Below are 21,988 nucleotides of genomic sequence, written 5' to 3'. Positions count from 1 at the left end.
TGGATGCTTATCCATTCATGTGTGCAATATCTGTGTTTCTTAAGACTTTGCCCTGCAAGAGCTGGTAACACTGGACCTGCCACCTTAGTAGGGTCTTGATGCTAAATACTGTTTGTATAAAACCAGAATTTCTTTCACAACATCATACTCAGAAAATATCAACAAACTGCTTGTATAAAAAAAAAAAAAAAAGATAAAGTACTTTCCCCAAAAGCTAAGCATTTATATATTGCAAAAGGCAGTAGATTGACTTCACCAGCTTGCTTAACACTACACAAATAGAATCATGGAATCGTAGAATCATAGAATGGTTTGGGTTGGAAAGGATCTTCAAAGATCGCCTAGTCCAACCCCCCTACAATGCGCAGACATCTTCAACTAGACCAGGTTGTTCAAAGCCCCATTCAACCTGACCCTGAACACTTCCAGTGATGGGGCACCCACAATTTGTCTGGGCAACCTGTTCCAGTGTCTAACTATCCTCATCGTAAAAAATTTCTTCCTTATGTCCAATCTAAACCTGCCCTCTTTCAGTTTAAAACTGTTGCCCCTTGTCCTGTCATTACAGGCCCTAGCAAAAAGTGTCTCTCCATCTTTCTTGTAAGCCCCCTTTATATATTGAAAGGCCACAATAAGGTCTTCCCCCTTCTCATCTCCAGGCTAAAAAAACCCCATCTCTCTCAGCCTTTCCTCAAAGGAGAGTTGTTTCATTCCTCCAACCATTTTTGTGGCCCTCTTCTGGACTCACTCCAACAGGTCCACGTCTTTCTTGCACTGGGGACCCCAGAGCTGGGTGCAGAACTCCAGGTGGGGTCTCACGAGAGCAGAGTAGAGGGAGAGAATCACCTCCCTTCATTCTCTGGCCATGCTTCTTTTTATGCAGCCCAGGTTATGATTTGCTTTGTGGCCTACAAGTGCCCATTGCTGGCTCATATCCAATTTTTCATCCACCAGTATCCCCAAGGCCTTCTCTGCAGGGCTGATTTAAATTCATTCATCCCCCAGTCTGTACTGATATTGTGGATTGCCCCAACCCCTGTGCAGGACCTTGCACTTGGTCTTGTTGAACTTCAAGAGGTTCATATGGGCCCATTCCTCATGCCTGTCAAGGTTCCTCTGGATGGTATACCTTCCCTCTAGCATATCAATACTTTGGACCAAGGAAAGGTAATAAACATGTATAATCTGAGGAAAAAAACAAACAAACAAACAAATTGTATCCACACTGTATTTTTCATGCATTGTCATAGTAATTTAGAAAATACTCCTGAAATGTTACTCATTAAAAACTGAGCTTTATTTTTTTACCTCTAATCATGCTGTTGAAACACATGTAGCACAGGTGCTGCTACCATTGCAGTACACTTTACATGATTATGTTCTTTTTGATGTTAAATTGTCAGAGAAGGATAATTCCATAGAAGTAGCCTAGTAAAGTCTATCAAATCATATACTTTCACTTGATTCTTATTTCGTTTTTAATAAGTACTTTCATATGTAGGCTCACTGAAGATCAATCACTGCCTGTGCATATTTATCTTCTGATTTGGAAATGGATGTTTGTTTCCCCTGGTCTTTTTGGAAAAGACCTTTAGAATTTGAATAAGAGGAATGAAATGGGGAATTATTCTAAAAAGCTGTAAAGTATAGTACAACATTTAATACTGTGTTTTGGACTGTGCTGGAGGAGAGTAATTCTCTTATGTTCTCATAGTTGTTAAAAAATCATTTTGTAACATCATTTTTTAATACATGAAGTCAAACAGGTATATGAGACCAGAAATCAGCTGACTTATGAAATTAAAACTTCTTGGGAACAAAACAGATTGTGATTTTTGCATATGGTTTGGGGGAGAATACGAAAATGATGTAAAATTTTGGCACTGCTTTCATCCTGGGGCTTAAACATAAAATAGTGGTTCTCTAGCTCACAATGCTGAGGTCAGGGTACTGTAATTGCAAGAAAGGCTGATAAAACAGGATACTCTGATCATGCCATCTGTGCAAAAACATAAATGTCCTTATGTCTCAAAACTGCTTTATACCTTTCTCAAAATGCCAGCTGAGCAGCCAGAGTTATCTGATGATATAGTAGAAGGCATGATACACCATACTGACTATAAATCTTTAACTGTCCAAAATCTTGACTAGTCTCTCTGATGGACTAGTACCCTACACTGAATACAGCTGAATAGCAAAAAGTTAACTATATAGGACATTGTAAGTGACAGGAGGAGCTTAATATTTTGGAGATGGATCTTTTCCTCTTGGCTCTGTGTAAAAGAGTTGTGCAGAAATGTCTTTAACCAGCTGATTTCTTATCACAAAGCTGTTTTGGTTTTTTTTTTCTTGTTGGCTCCATATGGAATCTTCTTTCCAGTAAAACCTGTGAAATGTTACATTCAAGAGAGGGTGGGAAGCAGAAAAGATAAATTACTGTTCAACTATAAATTATTGCTAGTCTTCTGTCATAGCTTCATATAGAATCTATATATTTCTATATATTTCTGTTTTTTTTAAAAAAAAAAAAACAACAAAACTTACAGGTTTATTATCAGCACTAGAAAACATATTTTTTATGACAGCAGAGGACCTTTATGATCATCTAGCTGCTTTTTGTAACACAAGGTATGACATTTTATTTAAAATTTGTGCATTGAATTTAGAACTTTGTGACAGAGTGAGAACATATCTGTTAAAAAATATCTAATCTTAAAGATTTAAGGTTATAGATTATCAACTCTCTCATTAGTGGGCTGTTTGAGTGGTTAGTTTCCTAACCACCTGCCACATCCTAGCTAGGTTCCTTTTTAAATTATCATTTGCTAACTCGTTTTAATTTGCCTAGTTCTTGCTTCATTTGCTATTGTAGTTCATTATCCCTTTGTCTTCCAGATCAAAAAAAACCTATCATCAGAAATCTTCTTCCCCTGTGTGTACTTACAAAATGTGATCAAGTCTACCTTGTAATTTCTCTTTGAAAGCTAAATAAATTAAGCCTATTTAATTAATGTAAGTCTGGCTCTCAAGACTGTGAAGCACTCTGTTGCTGGGTTTTGAATGATGTCCACGCTTATAACATAATATTAATTGGACAGTATTTTTCAAAACTGGACTCAGCGCTGTATCCTGTAGAAGATATAACACTGCATTCATTACTTTGCTGTAGTCTTCTAAAGGTCTAAAATACTGCCACTGTCTTTTTTGGATATCACATTGTAAAACGGCTATGTTAGTATGTCATCCCAGGCCCGAGACTCATATTCGTTTTACCCATATTATTAGCACTTGAAACTTGCTGAGAGAAAGGCATATGACTTCAGGAAAGTACCCCTGAGTCTAGCCAACTCTTACACCGCTGCGATTGGTAAGATGTCCGGCAGTACAGTGAAGATTTTAAAAAAGGGACAAGTCACGGTCTTGTACTTATACAAGGAGTATGTGTATGTGGTCCTTGGCCACTTCAGTGTGAAGTAAAAATGGATTAGTTTAAACAACCATTGACGAAATCCTTGTTCTGAGTCTGAGTCTGTTGACTAGATGAGTCTGATACCTCTCCTTGGACATCAGCCAAGCTTTTCAGCTAGACCTGATGTACTATGCACATCTAACATTTCAAAGAAGCAAAAGCATCCATAACTATTCTGGAGCTGCATTTTCCTGCATATTATACATTCAGAAACTAGTATGTTTAGAAAGTATTCAACTCATGATGGAATTGCCTGGGCTGTTATTGCGAAATGACTGTATAGACTGAGTCTTTTCCCTTTAATATGGCCATAGCCACTCACAGGCTCACAGTAATCCCTTTTGGTCTGGAGCCCAAAAGCTTGTATGAATTTATAAAAAAAAAAATCTTCATTATAAGCAGCGTTAATGCTGAATAATGATAAGAAATGTGCAAAGGTTGGGTAGGTAGGGCTTTATAGCTGGGAGAGGCACAATAAACCACAGCTGAGATAAAAGAGAGAAGAGCATTTTTGATTTTACAAAGCTTTTAATCAGTTGTGTTTCATAGTACATTTCACATGATTCGCTCTAATTAGCCACATTCTGAAATAAGCCTTTAAAGGATTCTGAAATTTCAGGAAGCGTTTTCTATTTATGCCTATACCTACTGTGCAGTACTGTGAACAATAAAGGAGTGACTTCAGTTTGAAAAAAAAAGAATTGTTCATGTGCTCTGCAGTGCCACCTACAGTATTTCGGTCAAGACTGAACTGCTTAACAGGAAATAGTGCACGTTGTTTTATAAAGGACGAGTAAAGTGGGAAGTGTGACTATATAGATATTAAACAAACATTAGAGAACTGAACTATAAATTAGCAAGAGACTTACTAGATTATCACTATAGTTCCAAAGGCTTTTCACTATGATTTGAACATGATATTTTATCAGAAAGGGTTTGAATTGTTTAATAACATCTGAACGTAATCAGCAAAATTAAACTCCCATGATACTGAAAAAAGTAAAATGACGTCATTTTATAGGAATATGGCATCATCATGGAAATTACAAATATACTCATTACTGCTTTTAAAATAAATCTGTTCAGGTTGTTTTTCTTTGCCTCCTGCCTTCAGTCCTTACCATACCTGTGTTACGTTTTCACACTTTTCTTCATGTCTGTGAGAACTAGAAATGTAAAATAATACATAGAAATAAGTTTTGTCATGTTTCTATGAGCCTTAAAAAGATAAAGTGTCTTAAAGAACTAATTAAAATTTTGAGAGTTGGCAGCACTATTCCAAATGTTGAGAAAAGATAATTGTTTAAGTTATAAACTAAGATTTCATTCTATTTTGATTGAAACAGTGTGGTACCTGATCTCATATGAACTCAATTTTTTCATATGGACTGGGGGTAGCTTTTAATTTAGAAGCAAGCTTATTTTTATGATTTGGTAACTATAGATGTTGGAGTCAGAACACTAATTCTTTTTTCTTTTTTTAGAGTCCTGATCTTTACATACTATACAAACAGTGCTCCATACAGTGTATATAAAGATGAAAAATTTTTATTAATTAAAGTAGGTTTAATTAGGTCTCTAAAAGTTTATTACTGAACAAAGTAAACAGTGGTGAACATTATTAATGTTTTTTTATGTTTACAACTAAGGTAATGTTTTCTTGACTATAGAGCTTAGAAGTCACTTAAAAATGTTTTTTAAATTCTTTAAAGAGTAATATCTAGAACAAAGCTATTATATATTCATTTACCTGCTTACTACTATGGAAAAGTTTCACAGGAACATGCACGCAAGAACTTGTTTTCCAAGTTGCATGCTTTGCAAGCTTTTCCTGGATTTCATTGTTTACTGCCCTCTAAATGTTGTAGAACACCAAATTTTTGTAAGGTTTGAAAGGGAAGAATTTTTCCTGTCTCTTGCTTAAATACTACCAAAAATACTGAGAACACTGGGTCCCAGTGCAAGGTCAGAGCAATTATAATGTTCTTCAATGATGATAAATGAGAACTCGAAGTTGGAGCTTATCACTATTGTGCAACTTCAGTATAACAGATAAAATGAAAGTTTCCTATGTTACATACCTCAGCAGCTAACTCTAACAATTGACCTCAATCAGAAAATTCCTGGAGATCTTGTTATCTCAGCAAGTTATCTGGATACTAAAGTCAGCGTCAAAATTAATTCACTTCATAAACCATATGATCTGACTGTAAAAATCATTAAAGGGACCTGTCAGCTTCTGGTATTCCCCATGAGCAGATGCAATATACTCATGAGTGTAAGTCCAATCTCATGATGTGTGAGGGCTTGGATGCAGGCCTGTCTGTGGAGGAGACTTCGAGCAGAGGTCCTTTGACCATAGTTACTAGATATCACTCATTAGGAGAGGGGCCAAGGCACAGATCTGCAAGGGACTGAGATAATCGGTTAACACTGGATTGACTGGGCAAGTCTTGCTGTTTTTTATGGTAAACCACAAATAAGAATAATAAATGATAATAATACATTCAATATGAGTGTATATATATATAAATAAATGTCCTGCTCAATTGGAATAAAGTGTTCAGACACAAATATTGGTAATTATTTTAAACTATGTATTAGCAATTACCTGTCACCTTCCTTTAATTGTGTGTATTAGCAATCCCCTGTCACCTTCTTTTGATTGTCCTGTCTGCAGTTTATGATTCAATGAATTAAAAGTGATTCTAATAAAGTTAAAGTATAGTTCAACCTTTTAAACTTGTATTTGAGTCTTTGGAAAAAAATACACTTTTTTTTTTGTTTTCTTCTTGTATTTTAGCTGTCTCTTGCATTGGACATAAAATTGTGAGAGGCACTTCTCTTTGCATGGTCTCTCTGAGCCAGCCAAAACCACATAATGATGGAAAGCCTATTCTTGAAAAAAAAAGAAAAAAAAATGCCTGGTTGTCTGCAATGTTTTTCTTTAGCATGTTATTTCAGGGAAGGGGTGGGAACAGGGATGTTGTTCTTTGGGTAATGTGTGGGTAGTGATTAGTATTGCAAAAGCTTACAGCTGGACTGCTTAGCTGACAGAAACAGGGAGCAGACAACTGCAAGAAGGCAAAAAGGCAGGGGACCAACCCAAAACCTCTCATTTTATTTTTTAAAGAGTCAGGAACAATAGCCAGTTAGGCTGTCAGCGAGTATACAGCCTGGGAAAAATGCTACATATCCACATCTTAAATGCTGGGGTGAGCACAGCCTCTAGCTACATGGGGATGAGGAGCAGTCAGCACAGCTATGACTCTGCCACATGACTCAAATAATATTTATGAGACCTAAACTGTTCTGTTCTCAGTGCATGAATTACATTCAAGAGCAGAATGATCTCTGTTTAGAAATCAAAAAACAGTCCATAAAAAGTGATCAAACTCTTTGTTGGAATATCTTTTTTCCAATTTGCATGTGTATGAAAGTTGCTGTTCTTTTTCATAAGTCCTGCTCATCATCTTCTTAGTTCCTTCATGTATCTAGCTGTCCAGTTGCAGCTGGCTCAGAAAATACTGGTTTTTAGAAAAATGTACTGAAATGACTGTTTTATTCAAATGAGTAGACCTGTAAAAGAAACTTATACCTTTATTCAGGAACATACTTGATGAAAGCTCCTCTAAGTATGGCTGGACGTATGTACGGTTCTGCTGTACCTTTAGAAATGGAGACTGGAAGTGCTGTTTGGACAGCATTTGGAAGCTAGACCATGAGGATAAATGTAAAAAAAACCAGGTAGGCATGCAACAGCAAGCATGATTCTGTCAAAACACTTTATTAAAGACTAGACAGGCCCTCTGTAATTAGGGAATGTTTAGGGAATTTGGGGTAACAAAACAGGACCAGGTAGGTAGGAAGATTTTGCTGCTTTGGTTAGTGCTGTCTGCATTATTGCCTTACTAGAGGGACTGAATGCTGACCCCCATTGCTGTGGCAGCTCGGAAACAGGTAGGCCTTGAACCCTTCAAGGACTCAATCTTGTCAAGCAAGAAATTTGTCAGATTCCTATCAAGGAACTCTGGCTTTTATGTTATATTCCAGCTCTGCCTCTTTTGACCTTTTCAGTATCCTATCTCAATTTATCGGCTTTCAGTGTCTGGTGCTGTACAATTGGTTAGTTTGTTCCATGTTTGAAATGCTTCATTCCCTTTCTTTTCATATTCTTTTTCTTTTAATTTACGGCTATTACCTCTTCATGAAAAAACCCCCAAACCCAAAATACCTCTTGGATTGTGATTCCTCACTGTTCAAGTCATGCCTATATCCTTAAAGAATCCACTAAGGATCTAGAGCCGGCAGCACTAAGCACAGAAGAACCAAGAGTGCAAGCTAGTCTCAGAAGCAGTGAAGTAAGTTTTACCTATACAACAGACAAGTGTTATCCCTGGAGGTGGCTAGTTATGTGTTTTCTAGAACTGAGAAGAGGGGAAAGACAAAACAAGAGACAGGTGAAAGGACCAGAAAGGGCTGATTTAAATAGACATGTAAAAATTTCTTACTAAACTTCTTAATTCCCCACGATTTGTGTGCCCCCTGTAAGAAATCTGTTTCTGCTGAGGCTCTTGGCAGGGAAATAAATAAAAATTCAAATTATTGAACCTGCCTTGAGCAAGTTGCACTGGGTTGGAGCAGAAAATTTCATCCCCTTGTTTCAGATCTGAATAAGTTTAAGCTGGAAAAACTGGAACAAAGGAATCTCAAACAATAAATTACCAGTCACAAGAATAATAACATAGAATCATAGAAAAAAATATGTCTGGAAGGGACTTCAGGATATTATCTGGTCCTATCTCCTGCCTTAAGGCAGGATTGAGAATACATATGTCATTCTTGACAGAAGTTTGGATAACATCCTGAAAAAGGTCTCCAGTGAAGCTCAGTGTCTCCCCAGGAAATCTGTCCCAAAGCCCCACACCCTTACTGTTTCAAGGTTTTAGTCCTACCTACATTTTGCTTTCTTTAGCACCTTAGTTTAAGACTTTGATGATCATAGCAGTACACTTGAGGCAATGTTAATACAGGTGATTTGGAAAAGAATGTGATGCTGGACCATTGTACAATGGGACAAATTTTTGCATAAATTAAATTATAATTCTTCATTAAAAAGTTTTATAATAATTCATCATTAATTGCCACATTTAGTACATCATTGCAATGGTTTCTGTTGGTTGGAAAATGTAAATACAGGGTGTGGAAGAGATTCTGCATACCATCTGTGAGGTCAAGTCTGGGTTGGCATAGGAAGTAAATCCTGACTGTAAGATCCAGCTGTTAGTAACAGTAACTGAAAAACTAATGTATAAGAATCTTGCTTCAAAATGTACAAAAATAGTTGATTTCACAGACAGTATTAGTGTTGAATTAATGATTCAGGAATTTATACAAAGCCTACAGATCTGTTTAGAAGAATAACCTTGCAGTTCACCTTTAAATACATTATTCCTTTTTTCATTATATACACTACAATGCTAGATAAAAATGTAATCAGTGCTATTATAACAAATTTTATTTTCTAAAAATCTCAGAGATTTGAGTTTTAACTCTTTAAGTAAATATACACCTATATAATATTTGTAAAGTACTAATCAGAAACTCAAAGTCATTTTGACAGTCAACACAGGTATTACATTTTACAAAAGTTTGCTCATACTACACCACAGCAGGAAATGTTAGCTTACACTCTTGCTCTGCTACACTGGAAGTTTAAATAAAGAACTGATAAAGATATAATTAAAATCTGGCAATTTAAGTATATCTCATGAATTATTAAAATCTCACTCCTTCATATCTTGCTGTAATTATTCTGCTGTACTCCTCCAGCTCTTGCAATTACTCTTCACAGGGCCAGACTGACACCTAAAGGGGCCATCTGCAAACCTCAGATAAGGGCCATGGCTCACTTGAGCAGCTGTAGGGTGGGTGGGAGAGGGGAAAGCTGGAGCCTTAGGGCTCTGGGAATGTCTTGGCACTCCAGGGTGCCTCCTGGTAATATGTGGGAGAGCAGATGGTTTTCCTTATTTGGTTTTAATATATGGACCTATATCTCGATCAAAGTGAGCAGAATGAAACCTTCCAGAGAAACAGTTGATGCCAATGTTGAAACGTGATCCTCTGCAATAAATGCCTCAGTCCTGGACTGTCTAAAAGTCCTGGATTTCTACCCATTTGTAAAAGTACCTGGTTTGCTTTTAGGGAGGAGTCAAAGGCTGTCTTCTGTGGAAATTTCTTGATTCTAACACTGAGATCTATGGAAACTGAAGATAGTTCCATAACCAGCAGGAGAGATGTGCAGTTTTGTCTGTGTAACTGCCAGTTTAGTTAGTACACGAAGTGGCTCCTTTGTAAATAAAATACATTATTTGCCAATTGGCCCACTTTTCCATGTGCTTGAACCATGTGCAGATGCACTGGCCATAGCTGATCTGAGGAGGCAGCAGTAGAATATTGCAGAGACTTCTTGGAAGGTTTTAGTTTTGATATTATTAAACTACAAACATTTTGATTGAGATGGTGGTGTCAGGACAACACATAGGCCTGTGCATGCTGGGGAGGCTGGGAGCACTAGGGGTGCCTGGTAGCCTGTCCCTTCCTACCACCCAGCCAGGAGCAGGGCAGCCGGGGGGCAGCCCCATCCCCCATCTTTGGACATTTCCATGGGGATGTGGACAGGCCGAGGCTAGGCTGGGATGTGGGCCTGTAGGTGGGCCTGTCTCAGAGGAGCCCACGGCCAGGCAGGGCAGGGCTGTGGGGAGCTGGAGACCAGCCTTGCTGCAGCATCGCTGGGGCAGGGTCTGCTGCCCCTAGGGGGCTGACACGGGCTCCTGGGCCATGGGCAGGGTTGGGGGAAAAAACTTGCCCTATTGTCAGTTCTGTAAGCCCTCCTTAGCTGGGTCTTAATGTAAACAAGAAAATGTTCAAAACGTATTGCAATGTAAAAACAGTGTGTAAAATCAAGCGGTTTTCATCTTCATGTGTCACTTGGATTTCCTCAGAGCACATGTCTCTCTCTAGGGAAGCTCTGCCTTAAACACAGTATTAGTCAGTAATCCTAGCAACGCACGTGCTGAATTTTAAATGCGTTAAGTAGCCTCAATGAGTTCAATAAGGCTAGTGGCTTGGTAAACATGCACTAAATATCAAAGTACTCATGGAGTCAAAGTTTGACGTTGAACTTCAGGAAAGCATTCATTCCACGGAGGCAGAATTGCCCCTTAATGCTAAGACTCTGCCTTGTGTTAGTCATCTACAGGAGACCATGGTGGGACTACAACTCCTTTCTTTCACAGGGGTTCAGCTTCACTTAGTAAGAGGAAGCATTCATACCTAACAGGTGTGGGTACTTACTTCCCATCACCTTCCTCTATCATGAATGTAAACAGGTTTTGGGTAAAGGAGTGGTAATTTGGTTTCTTTTAAGTTTTGAATTACTCTCTGGAAAAGCTTTTATCCCCTTATTATTTCTTAAATTAGCATGTGAAGTTAGGACCTTAACTTGTGAGAAGGAGTAACTATCCCCCTACCTACTTGTGGAGATCGGGTCTGAGAGAAGGGAGTTTCACCGGCAGCATATTTGGAGACAGCAGAAGGGCTGTTAAATTTATCCGAAGCAAATTGCTTTCCTCTCTTGGGAGCAGGGAGAGCTGGGAGCAGAGCTGTGCTTTGAGTGGCTCCAGGCTAAATTTTGCTAGAAATGTCTTCCGTTTCCTTTGAGAAGAAGTGCTGGTGAGAGAAGGTTGGTGTTTACTTCATAATTCATGAAGTTTGTGTACTGAGAATAATGACAATCTTTGTGCTATATTACAGACTTTTTTTTTTTTTTTTTTAAAAAGAGCTTATTTGTATGATTGGACTAACATATTTATTTTGCCTGTGTAAACTCTACCCCTGCTAGGACATTATTGCTGGTTTAGTTGTGTAGCCAAAACTTTTAAACATTGCCTAATCTAAGACATATGAATGTTTTGCTGTGGTATATTTTACTGGTTACTTATAATTCTTCTTTGTAGCCCTTCCCAAAAGTTTTGAGACAGCCCTCTAGGTTGAATATTTTCTGTGACAGAATTAGTAATGGAAGAGATACATGGAATATATTCGAGTGCACATAGAATCATAGAATCGTTTAGGTTGGAAAAGACCCTTAAGATCATCAAGTCCAACTGTTAACCTAGCACTGCCAAGTCCACCACTAAACCATGTCCCTAAATGCCACGTCTACCCATCTTTTAAATACCTCCAGGGATGGAGACTCAACCACTTCCCTGGGCAGCTTCTTCCAATGCCTGACTACCCTTTTGGAGCAGAAATTTTTTCATAATACCCAATCTAAACCTCCCCTGGTGCAACTTGAGGTCATTTCCTTTTGTCCTATTGCTTGTTACTTGGCAGAAGATACTGACTCCCATCTTGCTACAACCTCGTTTCAGGTAGTTGTAGAGAGCAATAAGGTCTCCCCTCAGCCTCCTCTTCTCCAGACTAAACAACCCCAGTTCCCTCAGCCGCTCCTCATAAGACTTGTTCTCTAGACCTTTCACCAGCTTCCTTGACCTTCTTTGGACATGCTGCAGCACCTCAATGGCCTTTTTGTAGTGAGGGGCCCAAAACCGAACACAGTATTCGAGGTGCGGCCTCACCAGTGTCGAGTACAGGAGGATGATCATTTCCCTAGTTCTGCTGGCCACACTATTTCTGATACAAGCCAGGATGCTATTGGCTTCCTTAGCCACTTGGTCACGCTGCTGGGTCCTGTTCAGGCGGCTGTCAACCAACACCCCCAGGTCCTTTTCCGCCAGGCAGCTCTCCAGCCACTCCAGCCAAGCCTCCAGCAGATCAACACTCCCACCCAACTCGTTGTCATCTGCAAACTTAGTGAGGGAGGGTGCACTCGATCCCCTCATCCAGATCGTTGATAAAGATATTAAACAGAACTGGCCTCAATACTGAGCCCTGGGGAACACCACTTGTGACCAGCTGCCAAGAGGATTTAACTCCATACCCCACAACTCTTTGGCCCTGGCCATCAAGCCACTTTTTTACCCAGCAAAGAGTATGCCCATCTAAGCCATGAGCAGCCAGTTTCTCCAGTAGAATGCTGTGGAAAATGGTGTCAAAGGCTTTACTAAAGTCCAGGTAGACAACATCCACAACCTTTCCCTCATCCACTAAGTGAGTCACCTTGTCATAGAAGGAGATCAGGTTAGTCAAGCAGGACCTGCCTTTCATAAATCCATGTTGACTGGACCTGATCCCCTGGCTGTCCCGCACGTGCTGCATATATGGCACTCAAGGTGATCTGCTCCATAACCTTCCCTGGCACTGAGGTCAGACTGACAGGCCTGTAGTTACCCAGATCCTCCTTCTGACCCTTCTTGTAGATGGACATCACATTTGCTAACTTTCAGTCAACTGGGACCTCCCCATTTAGCGATGGATGACTAACCATGACTAAACATGGATGTTTCTACATGCAAACAGCTGATGAAGCAGGAATATTCAGTGGTGTAACGTATTGTGGGAAAGAAAAGCCAGACTAAAAATTTAAACCCTGAATAATCCATTCTATTCAGTCATGGCTGATAGCTAGAGCTCTCCCATGATTATGTAAGAAAAATAATACTGCTTTTACAAGGTGATACAAACACTTTGAAGAACAATAAGCAATACAAAATATTGATAAGTAAGTACAACAAACAGAATCACTAGTCTGGGCCCTGGGTATTTTTAACTGTATGGAGCTGACCTTTGAGTTACATAAAACATTCCAGCTGATACATGCATTCATTCCCTTAATTTGTTCTGACACTGTACATACAAAGTATTAGTTCAATGTCTTATTTTACAATTTCCTGCAACTGACAATGTTAGTATCTTAAGTTTTCCCTGATGTCTCTTTAGAGAAACTTCTAAATGATTTAAAATACCAAACATATGGACTGTATAAACCAAAACCATCCAGCAAACCTCTGTGTGTGCAGCTCTTGATAACCTCTGACCGAAATCTTGTCATCTGGTTTTGTTTTCAAGACATAGTTCAAGAAAAAAAAAGGGAAGCCCCTCTCTGGCTTATATCGAATACCTGGAGTTAAAACAGAAGTACTCGTCATATTAAGTCTTTCTGAAACAATGCATCAGCTATGCTGAAACCTTCCATATCATCATGTATATACTACCACTGAAGTTTAAATTTAACTTGCATAAACTTTCACCAGTTCTGGTTTCGAATTTTCTATTCCCCCTAAAGGTACTTTTCAAATTCCACATAGCCTTTCTGGGTCTGACGCAAAGTGCTGGAAGGGTAAGTAAAATGAATCATCATGTCTAAGCAGACGCTTTTCAGTTAAAGCAGTCACCTTGAACACATGAGGTCCAAATTTAATTTTTCATTCTGCCTAAAAGAACTTAAATCTTCACTTACCTTCTTGGGGAGTATCCAAGGTACAGGGCATTTTCAGGGTAGCTCTTTCCATTTCTTCTAGTGAACCTATTTCACTTGGCGTGAAATGTTGAAATACTTACTGAAGCGGGGACGGGAGTATAGGCTTCAACCTCCCAGATACACATCTTTCTGTTTTTCATTTCTCTCTGACTTAATGAATATTTAATATTGTCTGTGTAGTGAGATGATAGTTTCAATAACAACAAGCAAGAGAACACTGTGTGAAACTATCCTATGATCAGAGCATTCACCTGGAAGTAAGAGCTGTGTGTGTAGGTCCTCTGTGTCGTCCTCAGTCCTAGCAGGCCAGTAGAGATGACTTGCGTGGGGAAGCAGGTATTAGCCGTAATAACACAGTCTCCTCTTACTGCAGCAGTTTATGAAGAGGGGATGACTTAAAGTGATCTTAACTGCCAGCCTCCAGGAGAAGCTTTTTTGCAGACAACCACAAGCAGAGACAAATGTCCCTTTCCAGCCCATGGTAAGGTATTTCTCTTCTAGGGAGGGAGAGACTTGGGCCTTGTCTTTTTATTTGGCATTTCATACTAACTGGTTTAAACATCTTGCCCATTAACAATCTGGTTTTTATGGATCCCTGTCTTAAGATTTAGCTTTGTGCATGCAGAAAGAACTCTGTTTAGCTTGACTTATTGGGATGTCTCCCTTGAAACAGCAGGACATAAGAAACTGCGATGTTGTATCACATTATTTTAAAATCTTTTGTGGCTGCAGTGCTCATACCTTTCATTCATATTTACTCAGCCTGGGACGGACTCCAGCAGCTCAACACTCTAGTGTAATTTGGCTGACAAAAATAAATTGCAGGAGCTGTGTTCCAAGGGACACGTCCTGCCCGGAAAGCCATTGCCACAGTTACATGACAGCTGCACTGCTGTATCCTTTACAATTTCTGAGACAGCAGTCTCCAGGGAGAGCCGTCTCACCATTACACACCTCAGGGGAATATCCTGTCAGTCTGCTATTGCCGAAGCAGACCCCAGTGTGCTTCTCTATGTATACCAACCACGTACAGCCCTGCAGCTTTCTGTGCACCTGCGCTTCGCTTTCAGGGACCTGAGAGGCTGTCCATCAGTACTTTCATTTAGCAGTTCAAATGAGGCATTTCAATTTGTGATGGGGGACGTGGAAAGGATTTTTAAAACCTCCCATATGTGCACATTTAATCTCTCATAAACTCATATTTCACTGCAAGCAAATGTGGGACCTCTCTGAGTTGTGCATGGATGGCAAATGTGAGTTTGTTCTGCCCATGCTGATTTTTCTGGGATATGTCCATGTGGCCACATTAGCATGGTACTGATCCTGAGCTAAAATATCTTGCCTCTCAGAAGGGTTTTTACCTTTAATCCAGCACTATCTTGACTGCAGCTACATGGCTTTCACATGGCTTAGGGAACAGTTGGCATAGGCTCACAAAAGGTACTTGTACTTTTAGGTAGTTTTCCTTCTTATCTGATACACAACAACTTGTATTCTCCTAGTCAGCCATGAGCCCTCCTGGACTCTTTGCCTGTCTCTTTTTGTGCAATCTGCCCTTTTTAAACAAAACTGGCTTTGATCCTCCCCATGGGAGCTAGTTAGAATCGTTAGGGTTCCTTGCTGTAGCAAGTGTTTCTTAATGATGATAAAATGTGTAAACTCTTAGGCAATTATTAAGGTTTCCTCTTAATTTCTCTAGCTGAATGAGAGCTCTGAAACTGGCTGATCCCAGAAGTAAATGATATTTTGGGATAAAGATTAAATGCACAATTAATACAGAAATTTATGGTTATAGTTTGTTACACATAAGAAAGCAGTGCTTGTGTTATACAGTGTTTCATTTATACCTGTTGTTAGTGTCAGGTATATCACACTGCTCATGAGCAGAAATAAGTGACTGTTTTACAGTGACATCAATGCATGTGGATCCAATTGTCTTGGACTCTGCAGGCAAGTTGGTAAGTGCTTTTTGACCAAATAATTGTTCCAGTGAACCTCAAACCTGTTTTGAAATACTTTCTGTTATTTTATTCCTGGATAATTATTTCGAGAAGCAAGTGCCAAATGAGCTGAAATATGCTAAAAGATACAAAAGCTTTTAGAGAAGCTAAATCCTAAATGCTATGTTGTTTTTATGTTGAAGATTCTCCTTTAAGTGAAACCACTTTTTAACAATTTTTGTCTTTAACTTTTGTCTGAAGTTAATTGACCATTCAATTTTTTCTGCATATCTTCAGGTTCTTTTTCTGTTGCTTTCATAAGTGCTCCATGCACTGTCTATTTGTGATCTAATCAGCACTAACAAAGAATTTCTTCTTTGCACTAATTTTTCCGTATTCAGAAATGTGCTAAAATCTTAATGGGCAACTACAGTTCAATCTCAACATGTTGCTCAGCTTTTTTTTCTCTCTGCCTATATAATTGCATAAGAGAGGAGGTATGCACACATTTCCATATTCCAAACTCTCCCTACTCTGAATTGACTGGAAGAACTTTTTATCTTATTCATCACAATACAGTCTATAAGTTGTATAAAATGTCACTACATTGCCAGAAAGAGAGTATAAACCCACAGAGTTTTAAAGGACTTCCCATTTTTGTGCTATTTCAATAATCCCTTTTGAAATATATGCAGACATAACAAACTACATTCTAATATCATATATGTGTATCTACCTATTTCTACGTATCCAGTACTTAAATTGCATAGATCAGTAAAGAATATTGCATAGTTTAACTGTTGGGCCAATATGATTTCCTTGGGGAATTCTGTGCTTAGAAGAAAGGAATTTTTTTCTTTGATAGTATAATTATTGTTATATTCTAATGTTTTGCAGTTGCGTGTAACTGAAAAGCATATGGAAGATTTGGAATAGCCAGAATTAATACAAAACAGCAAACAAAATGAGTCAGCCAGGAGCACTCTGTCTTGTATGACTGTACATTTATCAATTCTACCAGATGCTCTGAAGCTGACCAGATGTGTTGTTGCCTAACACATGAAATGAAATTTAATGTACACAAACATACAGTAATACATAAATAAGTGATTATACATTTATCTTACTATTTGAATTATATAAAAGCAATTCAAATTAAATGCTGCACTCCTGATTTTAAGCACTTCGGAGGGAAAAGATACATAATGTAATGGATGGAATTGCTTCATTAAAAATAACATTCCCTTCACAAAATTGTGCTTTTAGACTATTAATAAATACATACATTCAAAATTTAGAGTTTGGTTTTATAATGCCATGCGTATGTTTTGAAGGTATTCATCATTGTAGCAAGCCATAGTAATGATACTATATAGAGTGTGAATGTTTTCCTTTTATGCTTTGCCTGATTCCAAATTGAATGAGTCTGCTGTTCTGTGTTTTAGTGGTCAGACACTAAAACTGATTTTAATCAGGAAAAATCCAAGGCCTGTTACTTATCAGCATTTTTGAAAATCCAAGTATGCCGTGTTAACCAAAACTTTCTTAGTCACATGCTCATTAGTTCCTCCAAATAACCCTTATAGCTGTGTAAGGACTTCCCCCCCCCCCCCCCCCGTATATATAGTAATAAAATAGAAATAAATACGTGTTAGCATATATAGTAATAAAATATATATAGTAATAAAATTTTTTCCTCAACTTTAAATGCTTGAGAATTCCATAGATTTCCTAATCCCAAAAGCTAAGAGTTCTAATATGTCTGATTTTTTTTAAAAACTATTGGAAGGAGTAAAAATGTAAAGGGGATTGGATAGGGTGTTCTATAAAATCCTAGTCTATATGCTGTGTTTTCCTATCCAGGCTGCATTAATTGCTGTGACAGGCTTTAATCCAACTTTATTTCCTTTTAATAATTACCTAGAAAAAGCAATTGGTTTCCCTAAAATATTTGAGAGTACTTCCCAGTAGCACTTTTTTAGCCAGTAACAGACATAAAAAAATATGATAAAACCTTGATGCACTTTGATGGGTCATTAGTATATCCTGAAAATACTGTATTGGGATTTTTGACATGATACATTATGACATAAAGATATTATTATGGAGATTCTCTGCATGATATATTGTAATAATCCACAAAGCCTTTGCAATATATTTGGCAGTCCAGAGCATTATGAAGCTTCTGTTAAACAGCATCAAGTCACAAGCCTGAATTTAGGTATCCTTCTTAGTACTTGTCAAACATATGCCACTTCTGATGTAGACTTCCAATGCATACTAAACACATATAGTGGCACATGATATATACCCACTCACAGCATTTATTTCAGTCAGTCTAATCATGGAGTAAGAATCTATTAATTCTAAGGCAGGAGGAAGAGTCATGCTCTGAAATAAACCAACCTGAGAAGATATTCTGAAGATTAAATAGTCAGAAATTACCTGTCTCAGTCCCATGAAATTGTACTCTATTCTGAATGACTCAACTGCTGACTCTACCATTAGGTGAGAAAAGAAAGACAGAATAAGAATTATAACAAGTTTGTGAACTGCATCTGTTGACAGCTTGAAGGCTGTGTTATTTTAAAGAGATAAAAATATTTTATTGTAGATTGCACAGTTAATAAGTTGGGGGGGGCAGTGTGTGTTCAGTGAAGGTAGTTCAGGAAGTTGATTCAACTGGAAACTAACTCTGGAAAAAAATATATATGTTAGTTTTGGGCCAGATCTGTTCACTGAACCGTATGAGCACCATTACAGGCATGAGGGAGAGAAGCGATTTAAAGCAATCTTGAGTTAGAGTGAATTAATCTCCTGTAGATCCAAATTTTAAAAGTATCTCTTTGCACAGTCTGAAATGCTGGGATTGTTTGTATGAACTCAGGACCCTCCAGCTATGATAATTTAGCCTTTGGATCATAACTAAGTCACACTCTTCTTTGGACACAGGCAGATAAAACACTCTAATTCTTGCAGTGAACTGATTAGACCACTGGCTGCACTGCTCTCTCTCGCTATTTGTCTGGTCTTGCCTTCATAGCTATAGGAAAACTTTGGGGGAACTTTTGCCTTAGTTAAGTGAAGTGCCTTTTTCCATTACAGAAGAAATTCAGTTGAAAACATCAATTCAGAGATTAGTTTACAAAATGGAATAAAAATGAATGGCTCAATTGTTTTGCTGTCTATGGAATCTATATACAGTTCTTGTTATGAACAGATAACGTAAGTTCAGTCCCAGGTAAAAAGAATGATGTGGCTCATGTGCCATTAGTCTGAAATCTAGTCAGCTGGAAATTCTTATATTTTCAATGTTCTCTAAAATGTGCAAACACAGTAAGTACAATTCATTCAGGTGTTCATGCAGAAGTGATGGTCATTGTAATACCTTTGCAAAGTTATGAAGTGCTTAAGGTAAATGCAAAGCCTTCTTCCATTCCACTCAGGAGCTAAAGCTGAAAAAGATATTCAACTCATCAGCCTCAGTTACAAAAAATTAGTTTAAATAATCTCCCTGAAATGTATAGGCAGTTTGCTCAGGAAGCTGGCATCTGGGTGTGATAGATATATAAATATGCTACCTTGCAAAAGAGCAAGTCAGACATTAAGCAGATTAGTATTCAAAGTGAAATGAGCTGAGCTCTTTAATACTTGCTCCAATAGTGGATGAAAGTAGCCTAGTGTCTCCCTACTAGTTCACTTTTTAATATCTGAGCCCATAATTTGTGAAAGAATCTTTCAGTGTATTTAAATTTGAAATATTGATTTAAGCACTGTTTGTTTACAAATTGGATCCCTGAATTGGGAGACAGATCTTTTACGTGTTAGTATTAAAAAAAAAAAAAAATTATATTTGTTTTTAAACTAAATGCATCAGCTCAAGCTAAATACAAATTAAATTCAAAACAAGGTTTTAGTTTTAGTGGGCTGGTTCTCATTCTAGTTTTACACTGGAGTCATTCCTTTGATTTACTCCAATGTGAGATCAGTATGGGGACTGTTTTCTGCAGTGTGGTGCTGCTTTACTCTTTTAATATTCATGACAACTGAAAGCTGGAGTGTAATTTACCTGAGTGAATTATTGCTTTATAACAAACAAACATGCTGAAATGACTTAAAGAGATTTTAAACCAGCATTTCTGTGGGTAGGGGGTCCTATTAATTTTGAAAACCAAAGTCCATGGGATCTATTAAAAATGAATTACCACTTCATTTTCACTACTGGAATATTAATGTATGTGCACACATTTTCTGTTTTGCTTTGGAAGCATAAAGAAAAATATCACATTACAGGGAAATAATTATGTTTACCATCTATGTACAGTTAAGGCAAATAGGTTTAATTTGTGAATAAAAGGGTTTCAGAAGCATAGGCTCTTAAAAAAGTGGGAAAGGGATGAGACAAGACTAAGAACATATGAAAAAGGACTTGAAAGTAAAGACAAATGAATATGTTGAATTTGTATGTTGGGGAAATAGAGGCCTTACAGGGTGTACATTGTTTGGATCTTCCAAAAATGTTATTTCAATACCTGTGGCTTCTGTGTTCTAGGAGGTCTTGGAGAAGATGCAGATCAAGACAGTCAGCTAGAAGGAACTGACAGTAATCAAAGTGATAGAAATAATTAAAAAGATGAAAGGTCTGATGGAAGTTTAGTGAAGAAAGAAACTGTCAGATTTTTGAAACACAGCATGATTTGGGTGTGCACTCCATGTAAGTATCAGATATTAATAGCCCGTTCATCCTTTTGTATGAGTTTAAATCACAGGAAAAGATAGGGTTTATGCAAAGAATGAGAAAGAAGAAAAAGTTTGAAAGTTTTCATGTGATTCCTCTTTCACCTTCGGTGTATGTCTGAATAGCTATACTGAAATTAAGACAGTTATATGACTTTAACTCCAGGTAGACTTAGGTATAAACAATCAATTTTTTCCTTACACGTTTGAAGCCTCAAGGGAAACATCGAGAGGACATGTCATAGGCAGGTTGATGTCCAAGAAGGAGAAAAAGGAGGTTATTGGGGGAAGGTCAGGCAAGCAAGAATGAGGCTCTTAAGAAAGACTGTACAAGACTAGAAAGCTATTTAACTTAAAAAAGAAGTTATTTCTGCCCTAGATGGGCAGAAAAAGCAGTGTCATGACAGGCATTTTGACAGGATTTAAGAAGTTCCAGAATTATTTTTCTTCCTCCCAACGGGAATGTCTTAGCTATGTAAGCTAGACATCTGACACAATTCTTAAGTATACCAAATTACACTAAATGGCTGTGACACATGTGCCCGTGTGTGTCTAAAGTGAGTAAACTACTGTCTGTCTATCCTTCTATCTGTAATCTATAGCTGGAGCTCTTTCTATTCACTAAAAGAAACAAAAAAAAAATAATGATATAATGATGATATTTTTTTTTCTTTCAGTTTTACCTTGCACTGTGTGGTTTAGCTCCCTCAGAGTACCTGCCTTCCTCCTGGAAGAATTTCTTCTGGAGTCAGCTGGGGCTTCTTCCCAGGCCTCATATGCTTTGTAGAGTATAGCGCCTTGTCTGACAATTCAAATTCAGGTTTCTCACTGATGTTGAGGAAATGTAGCTTCAACCAAGTGTATACCTGCTGTTATGTATGCCTTGGACTGTGCTGGAAAGCTGTGGGAGATCAAAATGAAATAAATCCTTTACTGATTTTTTTTCTCCTCCTCATTCAAAAGCAGACATTGGGCAATTTGTCTTAGCACTTCTTACTGCTCTATACAAACATTCAGGTATGTCACGATATACTTAATTCATTCACATGACAAGAAGCCTTGTGACACTGATTAGTATGTTCCCTTATGTGTCTTAGCAATATTCAGCTAACACTTTAGTATTCCTTTTTCAGCGGTTCGCAGCATATAGAAGGCATTATTATGCGGTAAAGTTGTATGTATACATTGTCTGAAGTTTTGGCAAAGGGAATGGACAGACTATTCTTTTTTCATCTCTAACAGAGATTCTGAAGCTAATCAGGCTGAACTGAAGCTACGAGGAAAGAATTTGTTGAGAGGAAAATTATCAGGACAAAAAGGATGATTTAAATAGGAAGCATGCACAATAATTAGATGCACGGATGCCTGCCTACAGACTAGTTAATCACAAGATGTGTG

The 21,988-nt window shown here is 38.0% G+C and overlaps 1 long non-coding RNA gene across 1 annotated transcript; it reads left to right on the top strand.

Annotated features, from left to right (window-relative positions):
• Positions 1 to 15,821: 15,821 nt before the first annotated feature.
• Positions 15,822 to 21,672, top strand: LOC148057279 (uncharacterized). Its single transcript, XR_015702008.1, has 3 exons — positions 15,822 to 15,871; positions 20,406 to 20,567; positions 21,268 to 21,672. It is a non-coding gene; the product is annotated as an uncharacterized LOC148057279 (long non-coding RNA).
• Positions 21,673 to 21,988: the final 316 nt, after the last annotated feature.

The sequence above is a fragment of the Nipponia nippon genome, unplaced genomic scaffold (assembly GCF_047370975.1).
Source record: "Nipponia nippon isolate SJK-2023a ecotype South Korea unplaced genomic scaffold, ASM4737097v1 scaffold_1, whole genome shotgun sequence".
Classification (NCBI taxonomy): domain Eukaryota; kingdom Metazoa; phylum Chordata; class Aves; order Pelecaniformes; family Threskiornithidae; genus Nipponia; species Nipponia nippon.
This window is presented reverse-complemented; position numbering and strand designations above follow the sequence as displayed.